The sequence below is a fragment of the Balaenoptera acutorostrata genome, chromosome 17 (genome assembly GCF_949987535.1).
Source record: "Balaenoptera acutorostrata chromosome 17, mBalAcu1.1, whole genome shotgun sequence".
Taxonomy (NCBI): Eukaryota; Metazoa; Chordata; class Mammalia; order Artiodactyla; family Balaenopteridae; genus Balaenoptera; species Balaenoptera acutorostrata.
In genome coordinates this window covers 61,974,731-61,987,876 of record NC_080080.1, presented here as the reverse complement: position 1 = coordinate 61,987,876, position 13,146 = coordinate 61,974,731, and the positions used below count along the sequence as shown (strand labels likewise).

Here is a 13,146-nt window from a genome sequence, read left to right as displayed (position 1 = left end):
GACAACAAAAGCAAATTATGCTATACTTTCTATAAGCATTTTTTTGCTGTTGGCAAAGCATCAACTAAAAGTGTGTAGTCATTCCCAATGATGTATGTGCTACCCTAGGCTTACTCTGGGGATGCACAAGACTTGCTCTATGTCCTGTGCTTTCCTAAAGAGCTTTGAAAATCTGGATCCTCAGGCTCCACTCTGGAGTTTCTATTTCTAGATACGAGCCTGGAAATCTGATTTTGGGAAAATGCTCTTTCTGATGCCACGTCAGTCTAGGAATTCTTGCTCTCTCCACTCTGGAGTGCTAGCTGTCCCCACATCATGACATGAACTTTCAGCTGTGGTGTTCCTTCACAGGCTGTCCTTTCAGTCTGAAATGCTCTTTCATCCTCCCCTAAGAAACATATATTCATCCTTTAAGGCCCAGCTTTAGAGTCAGCTCTGCTGGGGCACTAAATCTACCGTCATTCCCGTGCTACTTGGCCATAGATTGGAATGCTCTGTGACCCTCCTTCCTTGGAAACACTTGACTTCAGATGAGATTGGGAAAAAATGAACATTAGTTGAGAGGCTATGTTTTCTCTCCTTGCTCATAGTAAGGTCCACAATTTGCAAATGTACGTACAGATCCCCATAAAATGAAATTTTTAGTTGTGTAGGTATAGTTTTTATTTTCCTTTCTTGGGTGATTGATTACAAATGGTAGACTTGTCCTGACATAATGAATAGTGGCATTTTGTAGGGTAGGACTGTACTTCTTTTTTTTTTTTTTTTCATTTTAAGCCCCTAAAACAAAAGGGATGGTTGAAAATTCAATTGGTTTCTGAATTTTGCTGTATAAAACTTTCTAGGAGATAGATATACAGTTTAATCTTAAATTTTTTTTTCCTAAAGATAGTAACTTCAGTGTACATTTTGGAGTCTATAGCAGAGACAATGTTAAAGACAATTAGAGATAATTAGAGCATTTGATAATAATACTTCAGTAATATGCATGGACAAGCTTCTGAATTCGATGAAAGGTGCGGTATATAGATAAGAGAAAATTTTCTTAATGATTAAAATAGTTTTTTGCAGCTTTGGGACAACATAGTATTCAAAGAACATTGAAGTATATAGGGTAAATTTTTTTTTAATAAAGAAAGGTTCATTTCATGTAGTGGCCCGGCCTGAAAGTTAAAGAGAGCAGGAGTCTTTGAAAATACGCCAAGTATAGCATTGCTAGTGTTCAGCATTACATTTATTTCTTTAGGCTCGACGGTGATTTCTGGTAACATGTCTTTGGAAGGTGTCACTTCTTGTAGAACTTTTTAACCTGCCTGCAATCAATCCAAGTAATGTTATTTAATGTATAAATTGCTTTAAAAAGTAGACCTTTTTCCCTGCTTTTATGATAGAAATTCTAAGCAGAGAATTAAAGCAGGATCCACCCCTAATCATCATTTTCAAAATTTCATTCTTTTGATATGAAGGTTTTCATTCACTTTTCACTTAAAAAAGAAAAAGTAGCTCTGGACCATTCTGTTTTGAATAAGACCTCCTCAGTATTTTTCTGTTCCAACTATGTAAAATAAATACCAGTTTTTAAAATTATTTTCTTATGTGTCTAGAAATAACATTTTCTGGTCACATGCTAGAGAGTGAAAGGATCTTTACATGTGATAATGTAAAGTTTAAGAGGGAAACGAAGACTAAACAACCATTCAGGAGACTAGAAGAATCTGGTGTAAAAGAGGGAGGCAATTGTTTCACCTCTTTGGCTCAATCATTTCACCCCCACTGGTGGTCTCACTGCTTGAGAGCCATCTCACTAAATGGCCATGAACTTGACCAGTGGACTTTCAGTTAACTATGACTGGACTCTGTTTACACAACCATGGTGCTTTCACCTAATTATGACGTGGTATGCAACAAAACCCTTGATTTTTACTTTTTCTTTTTAACAAAGTCTTGTAGAAACTTCACACATGCACTAAATTCGGTACTTGTAGAGTTTCCATTAGTTTTGTAATTCACTGTATTTTCCAAGGAAAAGTGATTACTATATTATGGTAATTTCAGAAACCAAGAGTAACAATTTTTTCAGCATTTGGTAAATTCCTTTCAAGGAGTTGATTCTCAAGAGATATTTGCAGGAAGACTATATATTAAACTTGTAAACATCACAAAGGGAAACACAGGTTTTTTGGTTTCCAAATATCCATCATGCCCCTCTGTCTTACTTTTTACGTTTTCAGTACTTAGATGATACTTAACACAGTAATAGGAACTGAAAGAAAGAATGAATAAAATTCCTTCCATAACTTTCAAACATCACTTTTACTCAAGATTCCATCATTGGTCTTATTGTAATTTTTAAACATTTTTATAATCTTATCTACTCACATGACATTAGTAGTCTATAAATCCTTCTCTGTTACCTAAGTGCTCTCTTGAATTCCAGATTCCATTTCCGTATGGATGTCTGTAAGGTTCTCAAACCTATATATCTACACTGACATACTCTTTAGCTTTTTCCCTACTCAACCAACTACTACTGACTTACGTTTTGTTAGCAGAATGTCTATTCTCCCACTCGCTGAACTCTGAAATTTTCTTTTTACTCCTATCATGTATTTCCACCCAACCAACTGCCAAACTTTGTAATTTTGTGTTTAGCATCTTTTCTTAGTTGTGTGTTTTCTTGTTCGTTTGTTTGTTTGTTTTTAATTTACCTTATTACCTCAAACCTAGACCATGGTAAAAGCCTCCAAATCGGACTTTCAACTTAACTATTCCTTTTTTCTCCTGCCTGCTTTATACAATTGCTGCTACCATATTTAAAGTTTTAATCCACTCCTTCATTCATATAAACATTTTGCTTAGAAATCCCAGTTTGCCCCTATTTCAACTCCTGTAAAGCTAAATTAATTTACGTTGTCTGGAATTATTATTAATTACTGATTAATAAAATAATAATACTTCACATTTGTATTATGATTTAAAGCTGACAGACTGCTGTCTTCTTCTATTATAATCCAGGTGAAAAAACTTAGTAAAATGAACAGTATTTAAGGAAGACTTTGGAATGAACTGCTAAATTCAAGAGATCCAGGCTTTCTTTAAAATTGATGCCATGTGTACTCAATTTAATACTGGACCATTGTGTTCCATGACATTCAGTTGAGACTTTTTACCATCTCTACGTGATATGCCATTTTCTGTTACTTATGATTTTCTTCGATTTAATGTAAATATTTCATAAAGTGCTAGTTTGAAGTCTTCTGACCTCAATTGTCTAGCAGAAAGTTGATCTTTTCTATAAACTGATCTTGCCTAGTTGATTGTCTCTCAATTTCCAGATGAGTAGCATCATTCTGTGTAGGACCAAGTGACTTGTCCAAGATCAAAAGCTCTTAAGTTTCCTTGAAAGAATAACATCTATCAATCCTCATTAATTTAGGGCCATTTTTCTTGGTAAGATGCTTTAGGTGGCATTCTGTGTCCAGAGTTTTAAGAGTTAGTTGGCTAGCTACCTATTCATCTATAAGAAAGAAAATGGAAAGTCCTGATTCTTTATGAACTTGGTACAACTTCCTGGGCTAGACGTTTCTTCAACCAAAAGTTTTAGAACTAAGAGCAGAGAGAAGCTGATTTCGAATTTTTATAATCCTGTAATATAGATAAATGAAACAAAGTACATTATGATATGCAATTATTTTCCATTTTTACCCAATACATGTTGTTTATCTTATTATAGGTGTTGTGAGGATAGAATAGGATTTATTGAGCTAATTACTAATTCAGTACAAATAATGTAAGATTTTGCAGTGTTTTAAGATGCTTTGATAGATTGTTTAATTATATTGTACTAAAAATTATATATTCTTCCTGTACAGAGTCAGTAGCAAACACATTCTATTTCTGAGCTATGTTGCATATCTGGAAGCTTGATAATTGCTGTTCATATTTTCTTACCAAACTGATAATGTGTTATTAATTCAGATTATAAAAAAATAACCTTCTAAATCCCTATGTTTTGTCCCAGGTTTAAAATTCTATGAGAACCAGACCACACATTCTTCTGCTCTTAGGCTGTGTTGTTTTCAGAGATGCTAACCTGTTAGTGATTAACCAAGATTAGGGGCTTGGATGCTTGTGGTTATCAGAAAGCTTTCCCTGAGGATGTCTACAGTTCAAGGAGAATTTTTCTGCATTTATATCTAGGAGGGATGCTCTAAAACCGTATTGACTTTATATAAAGACTGATATTTATTTTGCGAATGCTTAACAATGCTGTTGTATGATTAGAGTGAAAAATTTGACACCGAAGGGACATGGCCTGGACTTAAGATGACAAACTGTGTTCTTTTCAACCTTAATAGAGTAAGAAGTAAATTAGTATGTTTACAGTAAAAGAAGTTGTATGCTATCTCATATCCTCAAAATAACTCTGCAAAGAAGCAGGATGTATAGTACGTATGAAAGAAATTCAGTTGCTAGCCATGTTCACTCTTGCCTTTCTGCTTCCAAAATGCATCTTTGCAATATTTTCCACTTTTTAATTTCCTGCTCTATTTCCTAATTACATTGTAAAGTCTGTGAAATATTTTGATTTGTCTTGTTTTCCCATTACATATAATACTTAATAAGTCTTTGTCAAATGTAGAAATTAAAGAATGAAAAAAATTCAGTGACAGAGTTGAGGTTCAGACTCAGATCTGAATCCAAATGTCGCCTTTTCCCTCCTTTACTATAAGCACTCATCTAAACCTTTCTAAACTATTTTGAAAATAAATGATAAAAATAACACAATAATGCATAATCATTCAGAGAGTGAAATGTTTACTGTCTTCTTAAGCCATTTTTCTCATACTTTTTTATAATACAGAAGCTGATAAGACCCAAACTTGTAATAAGAATAGGGTAAACAGTTTGTACTGATTAGTAGGACTATGTGCTTGTCTCCCCACATCACCCAATCTTCTACAGGAAGCTTAAATATGGAATTTCTAGTTTCCTCTTTGCAATGCTTCTTGGAGGCCCTTGGAATTCACAGCAAATCCATTCCTCTGACTCACATGCATTGGGGGTCATGTGTTCACTCATCTCTGTTCACTACCTGGTTAAATCTTTCAGTCCATCACCTCTTGCTGAGTGGGCACCTCAGCCTAACTAATGTCTATGTTAATATTTACACACACACAAAAAAAACTCCGACTTATATCTAGTTGTTTATATTTCCATGAAAATAAGATGACATTTGAGAATAAGCCTAACTAAGAATGGAAGTATATTAGACATAAAAGCCAAGAAAGAATAGAATCAAATGGTAGTCTCCACTGTCTCCCTTGGGTTTATATGGTAGACATCAGTAATTAATAAAGCCACTCAGAATCCTTCTTGACACAGTGTTCTTGGCAATGCTTACCAGTTGATTAGAAGGGGCAGGCAACGCAAGAGGGAGGAGATATGGGGATATATGTATATGTATAGCTGATTCACTTTGTTATAAAGCAGAAACTAACACACCATTGTAAAGTAATTATACTCCAATAAAGATGTTTATTAAAAAAAAGAAGGGGCAGGCAAATTGAAACCTATTTGCCATCTTTATTTCCGTCTCTGGTATAGGTTCAGTTAAACCATAGCAAAACTATTTGCTTTCTCACCTCACCTTTATCAGAAGTTCTGGAACTAATTGTGGGGGAAATGAGTGGGAAAGAAGGTAAGATAAAACTATAGTTTGCCACCTGCTGTTAGGTAAACACTTTAGCCATAAATTCATGTCTTTGGTGTTTTTGTTGGTTTATACATGATATTATTCTCTGTATGCTTCATTCTGGTCAGAATCTTGACTTAGGAAAGAAAGTCTCAATTTATTTGCATTTCTAATATACTGCTCCAGCTCTGATGATGAGCATTTAGAGGACTGAGTTCATCAAGAGTAGTCTTTACAAGCAATGGGTATTCTAAGGTGGTCGTGAACAGCATGCATGGACCACCCTGGTGCTGAGAACAGATTATTATTGCTAGAAAGAAACTAATTCTTAAGGAAAGGATGCTCAAACTGATTCCAGCCTCCCCTGCAGTCCTTTCTGGACATTCGGAGTCAATTTGGGGAAAGTTCTGTGAAGCTTAGAGTTTTGACAGCGTTATTCATAATTTTCAATTACCTTCACGAAGACAAGAAAAAGAAAAATGTCGTTTCATTCATAAATATTTAATCATATTTAGTATGGCTCTAAATTATGGCTTTAAAAAATTTGGCAATGACTTAAAAGAATGGAAAACACTTGCATGTAGCAGTTCATATATATTTCATCTTTTGCTATTTAAAAATATGTGGTTCTAGACAATTTTGGCAGAAACAGTTTTTTACCTAATTTTAGCTGCAAACCCTAGGCAGTGTAATTGAAGAAGGTGAAGCCTCTACAGTAACTTAATTAGTTCTTCGTGTCCTAAATTGACATGGTTGATCTACCACCATTAGTGTTTCTCCATTTAGCATCGTCATAGCCACTTGAAAAGGTTTCTGGGTTTATTTTTGTTTTTGTGTTGTTTTATGAGGTATGTGTAAGCATGCACACATGTGCGTGTGAGTACATAGGTGCACACATGTACATTCTTTGGGGTTGCAAATAGGAACTATAGTTTCCATTAAAAATGACACTGGTCTTTCCTTCTGTATGGATTTATAAACTACCTGTGTATCTCCAGATCAACAACATGGAATAACCACACTTCGGGCCTTCTTTAGAATTAAGTTGGACCAGAAGTTTCTTTTATCTTTTATCCTGTGCTCCCAGAAATCTACCTTTACTGGTTTACATTTTGGAATTATACCCTCTGCCTTTAGTGCAAGATCCAAACTTATGAACCCTCCTAGCCTATTTGCTTTAGTAGTGCTCTCAGGCATATAACCAATTAGATAACTCTGTGTTCCCTACCTCCACTGTCAATTCACTTATTTTTAAAAATATGTATATTATATTAGTAATACTTGTTTCAAAAAATAATAAGAAACAGACAGCCAAAAGAAAAAAATCAGATACAGTATTAATAATTTCAAAATATGCCTCTTCTTTTCTCTGTCATGTCCTGTATCTCTCCACCTGTGTCTTTTTACCTTTCCAGCTCTCTTTCTTTTTCTTTGTCTTTCTTCATTTTTGTCTGTCTGATTTGTTTCTTGTTCCTCTTTATGTCTCTGGATCTTCAATCCTTTGTCCTAGTCACTCTGTGTCTGTCCTAGGAAATTTTCGGATCAGAAAAAAAAAAAAAAGTAAAAAAAATATCCTTCTATAAGTTGACGGTTAAGGCTTTGAAATCATGCTGACATGGTATTGATTCTTGGCTCTGCCCATTGTATCTTTGAAAAATTCTTTCACCTACATAAGTCTTTTACTTTTGCATCAGTAGAATGTGATTGCTGTAAGGATTAAAACAGATAAAGTGCTATTTACGGTACTTGGCGTTTAGGAAATGTGAACAATTATTCTTAGGAACATATTTGTTTGTGTTTCTTTATATACTTTCCTAATTGTTTTATGATAAATTTCTAGGAAGAGAATTGATTCATTATATGGCATGCAATTTTAAACACATATTTCCAAATTGCCCACCAGGTGGTTGGGTCTATTAATATTGCATGAGCAACTTTTGAGAATGTTCATATCCTGGCCAACGTTGTGGGCTATTATTCTTTTAAATGTTTCCTAATAGTAAATAAAGGTATTTATTGTTACTTTACTTTTATTAATAGTGAGGTCAGACTTTCTTTAAATTCTTTAGTGAATTGTATGCTCACATACTTTGCACACTTTTTCATTGAGGTGTTCAGTTTTTCTCTTATTCATGTATTAGAGCTCTTTATATATTAAGAATACTAGCTCTTTGTTACATGTGATATAAATATTTTCCCAGTTTTTTTGCTTGCTTGTAATTTAATTATGGAGTGTTTTTACTCAGGGATGTTTTAGTTGTTATCTATACGAATCATCAGTCTTTTATCATTTCTACCTTTTTAGATCTAAGTGTAGGGAAATATTTTTCTTTTCCTGAGAAACTCATATTGCTTTCCCCCCTTTTTTTTTTTTTTAATTTTATTTATTTATTTATTTATTTTTGGCTGTGTTGGGTCTTCGTTTCTGTGTGAGGGCTTTCTCCAGTTGCGGCAAGCGGGGGCCACTTCATCGCGGTGCGCGGGCCTCTCACCATCGCGGCCTCTCACCATCGCGGCCTCTCTTGTTGTGGAGCACAAGCTCCAGACGCGCAGGCTCAGTAATTGTGGCTCACGGGCCTAGTTGCTCCACGGCATGCGGGATCTTCCCAGACCAGGGCTCGAACCCGTGTCCCCTGCATTGGCAGGCAGATTCTCAACCACTGCGCCACCAGGGAAGCCCCTGCTTTCCCCTTTTTGACTCTTCAGTCAAGTCTTCATTAGCATAGGTTATGAAGAAGAGCAGGATGCCATAGATAATATAAAACCTTGGTTAAACATTATTATACTGAATACATGTTACAAAATGGACTACCTGCAAACTTGTTTATTAAAAGTTAAACCTAGTACTTGTGCATTTATTTGGCATTCTATGGATGCTGTCTGAAAGTCTGAACATTCTATTAAGTAACAAAAAACATTATAGAAATTGCTTGTTGGAAATTATGTAGAAATAGTCTGTTGTTTTTTGTTGTTAGTTGTGTTTGCTTTTAAGCATCAGGACAGAGCCTTTGAACCTTTAGTCTTAGAGCAAGTGTCATTTGTTGCATAGATAAAGTAGACCCTAGAGAGTCTGCATGGTTAAGCTGAGCATCATTAATGATCTCACTTTTGTGAGCTAGTCGTGGGACACAGCTCATTCTCTTCTCTCTGTCACTTGACCTCACAGTACCATCACAGCCTTCAGAGGCCACACCCTAATGTTATTTCCATCAATTTACTTCCTGTGAGTTCACTGTCATTATCTGGATTAAGTTAGGCCACTAGAAGATGCATCAAAGTCAACTCCTTTCAAAGAAGAATTTTGCTTTCTTGGTGCAGGTTCGTTTAGGTGTGGCTCTCTCAGTATGCAGTGGTGGCATTGTCTCTTCAAGGCCAACGTGGAAGGACTTTATCATGTCATTTTCTTCTTTCACTTATTTTATTTGGCTTAATGAACAGTATGAAGAGCCAAGAGAAATTATTTTTGTTCTTCATTTAAATCATAAATTATTATTTTATAGTGTAATTTGTATAGTATCTCCCCTGCCCAATTATTAAATAATTTCGCTTTTCAAAATGTAAAGCATTAAATATTTCCACCTCTGTTCAACCTATGTTTTCATTACTAGGTTACATGTCTGATTTCAGGAGCAAGAAACAGAAGGGCTAGATTGGGGTTGGGATGGGTGGGTAGAGGCTCATAGGTTGCAGAAGCAACAATGTGGCTTTTGTTGATTATTAATGAAATTTCTAAAGATAGATACCTTTTAAAATATTTTGTCTTAATTTGGGTTCATTTTAATTTCATGCATGCATATCGCATGTAACATCTATTACATTTTTTCAAACAGTCAAATTGCTCACATTTCAAACCATTTCCTCTGTTCTATCACCACTGCCACCCTCTTGCCACATCAAGATTGGAGTACATGTTACTGTGAATGTCATTTTTGCTTCCCAGGAAGCTCAGACCCAGATTTACTGTTCAACTATAGCAGCTTCATAGATCCTTACTTGCATGCATATTTCTGATCTCCTTTTCTTTTTTTCACTCCACAAATGTGCCTTCTTGTATCCTTTGTGAAAAGAAGCAGGGTATAAATTGCCAAATTTTAAAAAATGGTTATTATGTCTATTATATACCCCCAAATTAATATCATATTTTCCTCTGCATTTACTTAATTGACCACAGCTTGGCTTATTTTTCCAATAATGAGGAAGGAATTTACCATGAGATAGCCATATTTAATCAATACACATTATGGCCAACTCTTAACCCAGGAACATGAATAGCTGTCAAGCAGGGGTTTCCAGGCAGTAATTTATCCTTCCTGCAAACCTTATTCAATGACATTACACACAAGAGGCACCAGGCTGGGCACCAACCATACGACAGTGTACACAACCACCTCTGTTCTCTCAGTCACAAGTGGAAGCCAGACCAAAAAAAATTGCAATACAGCATGGCAAGCGCTATGAGAGAGGTATGAGAAACTACTGGGGGGTGGGGAGCGGGTGTCAGGGCACAGAGTTAGTAAATGTGCAGCGGTGAGAGGGTGGAGATAATCAGGGACTTGGAACTAGTTCAGTGAGGCTGGTAAGACACCATTTGAGATGGCAAATCTCTAGAAATGGATTCACCAGGGGCTTAGTGAGGGGCTTTATTCTGAGTGCAACAATTGGAGTCTTTTAAGAAGAGGTATGCGTGATGTGCAATGGCGGGGTGTGGTGATGTAGTCAGATTTGCATTCAGGGAGAATACAGAAAAATATCACTGCAGGACAGTGGATCACTACATTGATGTATGAGCTCTCTACAGAAGAAGATCAGAGGTCTTTAAGCACTTCCCTGTTTCTAAATCTCTGATGCTTTTGTTTGCTCTTTACCACCATCTGATGAAACTAGCAGATCAATCATGGTGGTTTTACAAATTGGACATGAACTTTAGGGCTCTTTGACACGTTTAGGGGCATGAAAGGCTTGCACCTAGGTCCATCTCACTCTGCACCCATGACCTCCCATGCCCTAACCTCCCTCTGCCTTGTTTGTGGGTGAGGAAGGTGGCTCGGAGAGGGCAGTGTTTTGCTAAAGCTCGTGTAGTTAACTGAGAAGAGCTGGGGCTAGAACACCGATCTCCTGATTCACAGGAAAGGCACGATGCCTGTGTCTCCTAATCAGAACAGACAGGATGTGAGGAGCCCAGGAGAGAAGGGAGATTAAAGATGAGGCGCCAGGGGTGGAACACTGAGGTGCACAGCGAAGGGTTCCCCAGTGAGGCAGCCCCGAGCCAGCAGGTGACAGGGGACCAGTGACTTCTGACTGCTGTTCATTTTAGATTCTGACCCAGATATTTTCATTCATGAGCTTTATTATCATAGTCAAGGGACATAGTTTGCCTGTGGAACATCATTCATTCATTTCAAACAAATATATTCAGCTCTTATTAAGTTCCAGGAACTATTTTGAATGCTGAGGATGCAAAGGAGGGAACGTAGTCCCTTCATTCACGGAGCTGTGATGGAAGAAAGAGGCATGTAAACAAGTAAATGACAGCACAACATGGGGAGTGGAGAAACAGGTAGGAAAAATGCTCTCTGGGAGCACAGAGGACAGAGATGGTCATGGAGTCTTCAGGGGGACTCGAGTGATGACACATTTGGTCTCAATCTTTAAAGGTGCCTGAGAAATTACCAAGTAGAAGGGGGAAGATATTCCCAAATAGAAAAACATGGTGCAAATTGCATAAATGATTTATAAATTAAAAAAAAAAAGAAAGACAAATGGGATTTTTACTGTGTCTTAATATCAAGCATAAGGACAAGTATGTCTCTCTCATCTGTAATTAGGTTTTTAGGTAAATATCATTGTAGAGTTTAATCATTTTTATGACTTCTGAGCTCAACAGAGCTGATATGAGGCCTGTGGCAACTTTTCTGGTTTTGCTGGCAAACAACCTCTTTTCCCAAACGTGAGCCATCCAGGCTTCAATGTGAAATACATCTGGGCATGTATTTATCTTCTTTTTCTGAAGATAAATTTAAAAATTAATTTTTCATTGGTATAGTGCTGATTTGTGAATTAAATATTTTCCACAAAATAAAATTATTTCAAAAATGACATTGTTTTTACTTAGGTATTTATATTTTGAAAATTTAAAAGTCCAATTTTGGTGAAAAAATGTGAAACTCTCAAACCTTAAATGTCATTATCTTTTTTGTTTATCTGATTTTGTGTTTCAACCCACTGCAGATGTTATTTCTATATTTTTAAGGCAAATTAGTGTATTTGAGAGAAATGTTGAACTAGGTAACATATAACTTTATAAGTAAAGGTGAAAAAAATCTATTCCCCCAGTTGCTAATTTACTTAACCTGCTCTTGGTCTTAATAGCTACTCATTTTGGTTACCATTTACCTACGTCGTTTATTAAGTGAAATTCCTCCCAGGTGGGATGGGCTGACTCTCGGTTGGTCCCTTTTGTGATACTGCAGCAATCTGTGTTGTCCTTTGTGTTAGTAAAGTCTTGGTGATGAACCATTAAATAAAATGATCTGCCCCCAGGACAGGGAGCTGGTCGATTGCCCAAGAGTAATCCTGTACAATTAACTATCAAAGATTTGAGCACTCCAGCATTCTAAGAGAGGGAACTGCAGACACTTGGAAAAGCAGAAATGATGATTGAACATCTGGCTAAGTTTTGGTCTGGAGATGCATTTGGATAGTTAAATTCATTATTATAACATTTAGATATTTCAACCTTTATCTTGGGTTCTAATTTGGTTGATTTTATTCAGTTCCAAGATAAAAAGTAAAAGAACTTGTTCAGTCTTTACCAAGGATAGAAATGCTTCCTTTATAATATAGACCTCAAACCTCTTGTGGAATGATATAGGATATAAATAAAGTAAAATATACTCTCCATGAGAGACAGCTTGAAACTATCATATTAAGATGGGAAAATGATGTAAGTGATCGATTCTTTAGTTCTGAAGATACGTTGTCTGAAGGTTATGTTGTTAAGCCATTTTTAGTTACAGAAACCATAAATATTCATTTAGTACCTTGAAAATATTCTTTTGGAAATTCAAGCAATCACCTAGTCCACTAATAAGAATCTAAAGATCATATGTTTTTAGGCTGTGTTCTACAATACATATTGAGTTCATTACATAAGGAAGAACTGCCTTCTCATTTTGACTTGTTTTTATTGTTTCTCCTAAGAGCTTTTTTCTTTTTTTAAAAAATTTCTAAAGATGCACCTAACGTTCAGTACAATAGGTAGATATACATACTCAGAGATCAATATCTCAGCACCTTACCCGGTGAAACAGTATGTCAGGGCTTCAAACTTTTGAGTGGATACAAATTCATTTATCCATTCTTTCATTAACATTCCTTTATCGTTGAGCACCTATCATGTGCTGACAACAGTTTCGGAACTAAGACTACAGGGTTAGACAGATGCTGACTTG

The 13,146-nt window shown here is 36.0% G+C and overlaps 1 protein-coding gene across 1 annotated transcript in view; it reads left to right on the top strand.

The window, feature by feature from the left end:
* ZFHX4 (zinc finger homeobox 4) overlaps nucleotides 1–13,146 on the top strand; it is a 177,374-nt gene that overhangs the window by 61,899 nt on the left and 102,329 nt on the right.